Here is a 7,976-nt window from a genome sequence, read left to right as displayed (position 1 = left end):
ATTTAAACATGTGATCATCATGATCGACAATTGTGATCGCATCATTGTCGGGGACACATGCTTCAACATTCCAAACTTGCAAATCCGACAACGAATATTACTAACATAATTGTAATTATTCCGAGTCATGCAAACCATACTTGCAAATCATAAATCACAAAAAAACGGTTAAAGAACCTTTTTAACAGCCAGGAGACGCTCCTTGGGTCGGCTCATGGCTCGCGCCCCAAGGCAGCTCCTGTTTTCATATTTTAAAACCTGGGCAGAGCCCTTTCTCTCGCCAATAGGCTCGCCCCCCAATGGGGCTGCCTGGCACTGTTCTACCTTGTTTTAGCACTTCTTTAGGACGATCCCGATTACGATTAATCCGAATACATGACGGATCAGATTGACAAGCTTACGTTTTTACACTTTGTCATTTGATACCCTTTTTCAAATAAATGGATCGTGTTAAGCATCATAATCCGAATTTGGTAAATGGATGTTTAATTTCCGTTTTCACATGCGAATCAATCTAAATCCAACTCGACATCAATTACTTGATATTTTGATTAACAAACCGACTTAGGAAGCTCTCACACGTTAGGTTAAACTTTTGGGTGTGCATTCATGCATTTACCGTTTTATCAATTCTTGCACTTAAACAACCACGATCGATCAGTAGAGGCTGCTAACGCGTGCGGGATTGGGTGTCTGATTAAAGGGCTTTGCAATACGTACCTTCACCTCTTACTCAGAACCTTTGGATAGTGGATGGCCTTATCCAGGGCATACGAGAGTCATTTTAAGCATAGAATACTAAAAGGGGGACGAGTCTTTATCTTTAGTATCTATGTCAAACACCGCTTTTTGCCTTGATTGACCTAGGTATAAAGTGGATTCGAACGGGTTCCAAGCATCCCACAAATGCTTGGTGGCGACTCCGAACATCTCTAATCGTTTCGAGACCCTTACCGAGACGAAACCGACCGATCTAAATTGATCCGGTCGAAAGCATTTTTACGCCGCCGAGCGTGGCTTTCAAGAGACCGATGTACATCCACAAATTGTCTTGGCGTGCATATGGCCTATGTCCACATTTGCATTTAGGAAAAATCTTAAAATTTTGAGAGAATTGTGTTGCTTTTTGCTTCTAATGCCTCATTTAGCTTACTTTTGTCATGAAAATGTGCTTATGCCCTCTTTCTTATCCTAATAATAGCTTATTAGCTAATGATTTATTCTTATTTGATGGGATATTTGCTTCATGGGGATGTCTTAACATAGAAGGTGGAAGATGAAATTGAACCGAATAGGCTTAATCTTGACTTTTGGCAAGCCACAAAATGGTAAGGTAGAGCCTCCTTGGACCGGTACATCTTTTTTCGGTCTCACTTAGGTGAGTGTAGGTCTCGTTATGGTGTGTGTTATATCAATAACGCACAAGTATGTTTTTTATTTCATCTTTTATGAGCATTACTTTTATTATATGCTTGCATTTGAAGCCATTCACATAGACTTTATTGCCCATTTCTAGCCCCTCCTTACACATGTTTACATTTATCTAGCTACGTTATAAACTTGCCTACCTTGTTAAGCTAGTAGCTATGTCATTGGTATTAGGGTACTCATTTGGGATTTGCTTAAATTTTTGGTCTTTGTGAGCTTGGTTATGCCGAATTTGCTATTTTCCGGATTTGGTTAATGAAAGAAAGAAGTGAAAAAGAAGTTGTGAAAAAGAGAAAATTGAACAAAATGATGAAAGAAAGAAAGAAAAGATGTGAAAAAAATTAATGAAAAGAAAAAAAAAAGGAAGAAGCATGAATTGTATTGAGAAAAAGAAGAAGTGGAAATTAAGAAAAATTCTCATGTTTTATTATCATTTTGGAGAGTTTTCTTATGGTTTGCGTTGAAATTTTGGGTTTAGTTTTGGGATTGAGCATCCTTTCATTTGGTTGTTGCTAGCTTGACGTAGCTTCACATAACCATAATTCATATGTTCCCCTTTCGTACCAATTATAAAATTGCCTTCTTCTACCCAATGGCTTCTTTTACATGCTTTTATTTTAATTGTTTTTTACTTGTGATTTGAAATATCTACCGTATTAGATTGCGGGCACACTCTCATGAGTCGAGGATACACATAAAAATCCTTTTACATAATGAGTGATTAGTGAATCGTGAGAGTACAAAGACAAAAAGATCATGCAAGAGCCGAAAAGTTCATTACATAGTCATTCATGCTACGCCGTCATGTAAATCTCATCCATGATTTTGCTTTATCCTTATGCCCATGTTGTTTCGGGATTTGAATCATTATGATTTAGCTTGTTTTAAGATATTTCAATTGATGGGATATGGTTTCTTGCTTGGGGATAAACAAGAGTTTAGCTTGGAGGAGTTTGATGTGTCCATTTTATATATGATTTTACCCCCTATTTTAGCTCTATTTTGCATGTCATTTGCACTAATGTTAGTGATTATGTGAGCTAATTCCGTGTTCTAGTTGTGTTTGCTTGTTTTCATTGTGTTTTGTAGGAAATTAAGCTTTTAGTAACTTTTTCCCGTCAAAGTAGCAAGAAAACGAGTTCACGAGGCTAACAAGACTAAGCGTGACCTCAGAAGGATATTTTGGTAACTTTCTAGCCTGAGTAAGAAGTATGGAGCTTGGGTTGATGAACAAATAAAGAAATGAAAGTCAAGTCCAAAGACCAAGTCAATTGGGAAGCTTAGGATCCCAAAATGATGCAATTAACCGGGTGATTAAGGAGCTTAATGACGGAGCATAGTATACTTGGTATTGATTAATGAGGAATTAAAGAGAAAATGGCCGGATACCTACGACCCCGATCGGGGCTCCCTTGCTCTATGGATTTTACGTTATGCCCTTATATTACTATAAATAGGGGCCTTAATCCGTCATTGTAGGATATATTTTTACACTCTTTTACACCTTTCATATAACCTTAAGCACAAATTCTCTCTAGTTTTCATTAGTTTACATTTGGTTAAGCATTTATTTTGTTAAACAATCTACATTTTGTTAAACATTTGGTTCTTATTATAATATAATCTTTCCATTCAAAGTAATTTGGGTTTGTTATTCAAGTTATTATTATTCAAGTTCCAAGCTCTCTTGTTACGGTAATTTCGATTCTTGTTCATTTCGTTAATACATTCTTCATTATTGTTTTTTTTTTTTTGGTAGAATGTAAGCATTATCATTAAAAAACAACCAACCAATACATAGTTTTTAGTTACATATGACAACATTTAACTCTGATAACCAAAATAAATGACCAGGACAAAACGAGTGCAGGAGCTTGGCGGCGGAATTTATGACAGGGTCAAACTTTCGCCGCTAACGGCCAACTCGTTTCGTTAACGGCTGGCCGTAAGGATACACCTCGCGCGTAACAGCAGGAAGGCCAATACATTATCCTCCAACGGTCAAGCAAGGAACCCTGTTCCCACTCTCTAAGAAGCATTCTTGTCGGCAAAACACTTTCTTGGGGACACGATGCACGGCGCGTTATCTTTAACCTTTCGGAGCAGGCGGGGTACTGGGCACATATGATGAGAAAGGGCACCGGGGCCGCGGTAAGCCGACCCCCTTCTTTACTGCGGGAAGAGCGGACGGAAAGAAAAGGCCTTTGCTCTATCTGATTCTTCCGCTTCCCAGGAATGAACGTAGTTTCCAGGACTAGAAGCAAGAGCAAGAACATTAGCCGCTTTATTTCTTTGCTTATTAGGCTGACCTATAAAAAAAAGTCGTAGGATCCCCCAAGCCCAATTCAAAGCAAGGCCTTCCTCTCGCTCAGCTACCCCCTGTTTCAATCAGAATGAGTCCCTGGCGAAGCAGGGAGTATGGCAGTATAAGCTGGCTACATAGCAGGCGCCCTCACCTGCGCCATTCCCTGACCTAGCAGCAGACGGGGGCCGTGCCTGACTCTCCTATTCCAGTTGGTCTCAGTCTACCTTCAAGAGGTACTGGTCAATGGTCATTCGAGTTCACGTTGACCTCGCATATAAGCAACCAACAGGCGCGGGATCTACTACATGAGGAGCGGTACAGAAGTAGATGATATCATTATGGGTAGGGTGCGTGGTACCACTAAGATTGTGGCGGGGGTAATTGCTTATCGGCTCCCCCAAGCAACTTAGTGCTGGATCCTACTTCTTTACCAGCTACTACCAGAAAAAAATGATCAGTCTGACGCCCACCGATTAATCCCCTAAAACGCGGGCAAAGGCATTCACCGAGAAAGCCTAGAAGTCAGAAGCAGTCGCCGAGCACGTGCCACTTTAGCTCGTTAAATACGAGAAATTACTCGCATATCCCAGATTGAAAGCACCCGTCAAAGCATTACCCCTTTTAGGTTTAGGTAAGGGGGTACGTGTTTGAATGGGCTCTTCCCCTTCCTTGTTTGTCTAAGTCGAGGGCGTGATGCCCTGGCTTGGTTGAAAGACGTCAGCTCCTTGGCGTCCTTCTTCATGGTGAGCCAGTAGTATCCGGGGAAAAGCAACTAAGAACCTAACAGAACGGCGCGAGCAGGAAAGGAGAAGGTTTACCGCCTCTTTGTTCGGGTTCCGGTAATTGGTTTGTTCCTCTACTTCGTCAGTATGGAGTCTCCTTACTCCTCTTTTCCGCTTTACCGGGTTGCGCTGCCTGATGCTCCGATCGAAAAGAAGCTGAAACTCCTTCTTTTGTGGCTGTGGCTAAAGCTTCAACTTTTCCAAATATACCTTGTCTAGCCAATCCTTATCTCTAACCCTTAGATTGAAGGGTACAAGGTTTCTAATTCTGTCTTGGATTACAGCCTTGATCTGCTTTACCACCCATTCAGGCCGCATAAGTATACCATATATCCTCACCTGATTCCTCTGGTACCAGATATTATACTAAACAGCAAGAACAATCACTGTAATTGTTCTCTTCCTACTCTTGGACCATCTTTTGTTTTTGATGCATTTCAATCTATCTGCAGTCCCTAACCTGCAACCCAACCAACCTTCAATTTTAGCCTAAATTGCAGCAGCATAGTCACACTGACTGAAAAAATGCTCTGAAGTTTCAGTAAAATTCTGGCAAATGCAGCATTTATCATCAGTGCTGATATTAAGCCTGAACAGCCTACATTTCAGCAACAACGCATTATGACAAATCAGCCAACCATTAAAAGAATTTTTAGGAACCACCCAGCTATTCCACACACTTCTATGCCAATCAACCTTCTCCTTATGAACTCGTAAAAACTCATAACAGCTTGAAGTAGAGAAAATACCATTCCCCACTTTCTAATGATCCCCATCAAACCCATCCTTAATAGAATTAACAACATTATAAATTTGTTTCCAATGCCAGCCTATATCACCAGCAGGAGAATTAATAACATTATAAATTTGTTTCACACCCATTCTTCATTATAGTTATTTTATAGTTTTCGTCATTGTTATTAGCATTACAATATTAGTTTGATTATTACATTTTATTATCGAGTTATCATCACTAGTTTATCATTAGCATTTCTTATTATATTTCTCATCTTTAGCCACTTCACTAATTCATATGTTACTTTTGTTTAGTTTATTAATAATTCTTATAATTTCATGTAGTTATATTTACATTATAATCATGTTTATTGTTAGGCCCAGTTTAGCCTGGTCTGACTCTAACCTGGTCTGACCTTACTAGGCTGATTGAGGCAACCAGAGACCGGACAAATCTAACTACTATTTGGCTATTGAAGAATATTATAGCAAGCAGGCTACTAAATCCTGGAAGAGAAGCCTGATGGTAAGTGCAGAATAGCCTGGCAGGACATTCAAACAGGCTGGATTAAGAAGATAAACAAGAGAGGCAGTTGTATGAGCTAATAACCACGTCCTATTCTCAAGGAAGACCAAGTCTAATTATAAGACTATATCATCAATGAATCAAGACGCATAAAAGAAGAAGAGCTAAAGATTAGTTAAGAGTAGAACGAGTCAAACCGGATTAATAGGGAGTGTGCCCTATTAATCTGGCAACAACTCCGAGAAAAGAGAGGAACGTTGAAGATCAATACAACGTTAACATTTGTAGGACTATAAATATTGTAATATGGCATTTGTAAATGGGATGATCATTCATTGATTTTTATTGAGCTACTCCGCAATTTACCTCTTATTGTTTCTCGGATATTCAATTATATATATACAAATTTATATTCAGCTTATTGAAATAATACAAGTAATATTCTTTATACTCAGTCTTCCCTTGTTATTCACTCACAATATTCCAAACTTATAGAACTAGATACCCAAATTACTCTTTAATCAAGCCGGATCCATTCGGGGAAATCTGCTAAAACAATTGGCGCCCACCGTGGGGCATCTAGTTCTTTAATCAAAAATTCCTTTTACCATTCTCCATTTAATATTCACATACAAAAATGGTGGAACTCACCCCAGAACAACGGTTTAGCGGCTGCCCTGGCTAAAATCAAAGAATTGGAGGCAATTCAAGAGAAGCGACCCTAGCAGGCGAGTAAATCAATAGGTCAAGGAATCGAGTCTAGCTTTGAGGAAAAATTGGAAAATCGGGCTTCAGGCTCCAAGACCCGATTCGAACCGGGAACCCCATTCTCATCCATTATCAAAAACATTGACTTTTCCAATTTTGGAACTCCGGAGAAGGATACATTATCCGGTACCCAAATCATTCCCACTGATGAAACAAACAAAAGCAAGCAAAGAATAATGATGGCTATGCTTCAGAAATCCAAAAACTCCACAAAAAAATAGAAAATATACCTGGAGTGCCAGACCTTATGGCTGAAGTAGAAGTTGACAGCTTTGCAGATTCACCCTTTGCAGATGAAATTGCAAAGATTGATCTACCCAAGAAATTTACCGTCCCATCCATGAAAACTTATGAAGGGACCTCTGATTCAGAAAATCACGTTGCCATATTCAAACAGAAGATGTTGGCTGCCTCAATACCCAGTGAACTCAGGCAGGTCTGCATGTGTAAAGGCTTTGGTACAACCCGACCGGAGACTGACATTACAATGGTTCATTAATCTCCCAAATGGAGGTATCGGGAATTTTGCGGAACCGATCAATGCCTTCAATCAACAATTCGCAAGCAAAGCGAGAGACATGGCTAAGAGACCCAGAACTGTTCAGGGTAAAACAACTTCCTAAAGAATCTCTCAAAGAATTCATGGCAAGATTTGTCAAAGAGAAGGTGGCCATTCCCAGGTGTGACGAAGAGACAAAGAAGAGAAGCCTTCAGCAAGGAGTCTTGCTTGACAGCGACATCTATGCAGATCTAACCAAGAAAGCATGCCCAACTTTTGCCACTGTCCAATCCATCGCCTTAGAGCATGTCAGATAGGAGGAAGATCTCAACTTCAGAACAAACTCGTCCGGAGGAAAGCAAGGCTATGGACACACTAACAGGAAAAGCTCCTACCAGAAAGGAGGCAACCCCAGATCAGCGCCCTACTCCAGGCCTGAACGATCTGAAGTCAACATGGCACAAGAACATAAAGGTAACCTTTCTAGCCTACCAACTATTCCTGAATATAACTTCTCTATAAATACTGCAGGATTAATCAAACGCCTGGAAAGCTTGGGAGATACGGTCAGATGGCCCAAAAAATCCGACAACCCTAGGAAAGATCCAACAAGGTGGTGTGACTTCCATCAGGACATTGGGCACACCACAGAAGAATGCATTCAACTCAGGAAACAAGTGGCATATCTCCTAAAGAAAGGCTATCTAAAGGACTTAATCCATCAGCCAAAGAACAAAGATGAAGGACAAAACAAGAGAGATTCAGGGAACGGCAGAGATCCTCCTCCTCCTCCCCCCATCTATGAAGTCAAGTTCATAAATGGAGGATCAGAAATCTGTGGTCTGACCAACTCGGCTGCCAAAAGAATATCCAGGGAGTCTAGACTTCAGCCCCCTTCCAGGTCGAAGTCATTGCCTGCCATTACTTTTGATG

The sequence above is a fragment of the Silene latifolia genome, chromosome 10 (assembly GCF_048544455.1).
Source record: "Silene latifolia isolate original U9 population chromosome 10, ASM4854445v1, whole genome shotgun sequence".
Classification (NCBI taxonomy): domain Eukaryota; kingdom Viridiplantae; phylum Streptophyta; class Magnoliopsida; order Caryophyllales; family Caryophyllaceae; genus Silene; species Silene latifolia.
Note: the sequence above shows the minus strand (reverse complement) of the source record.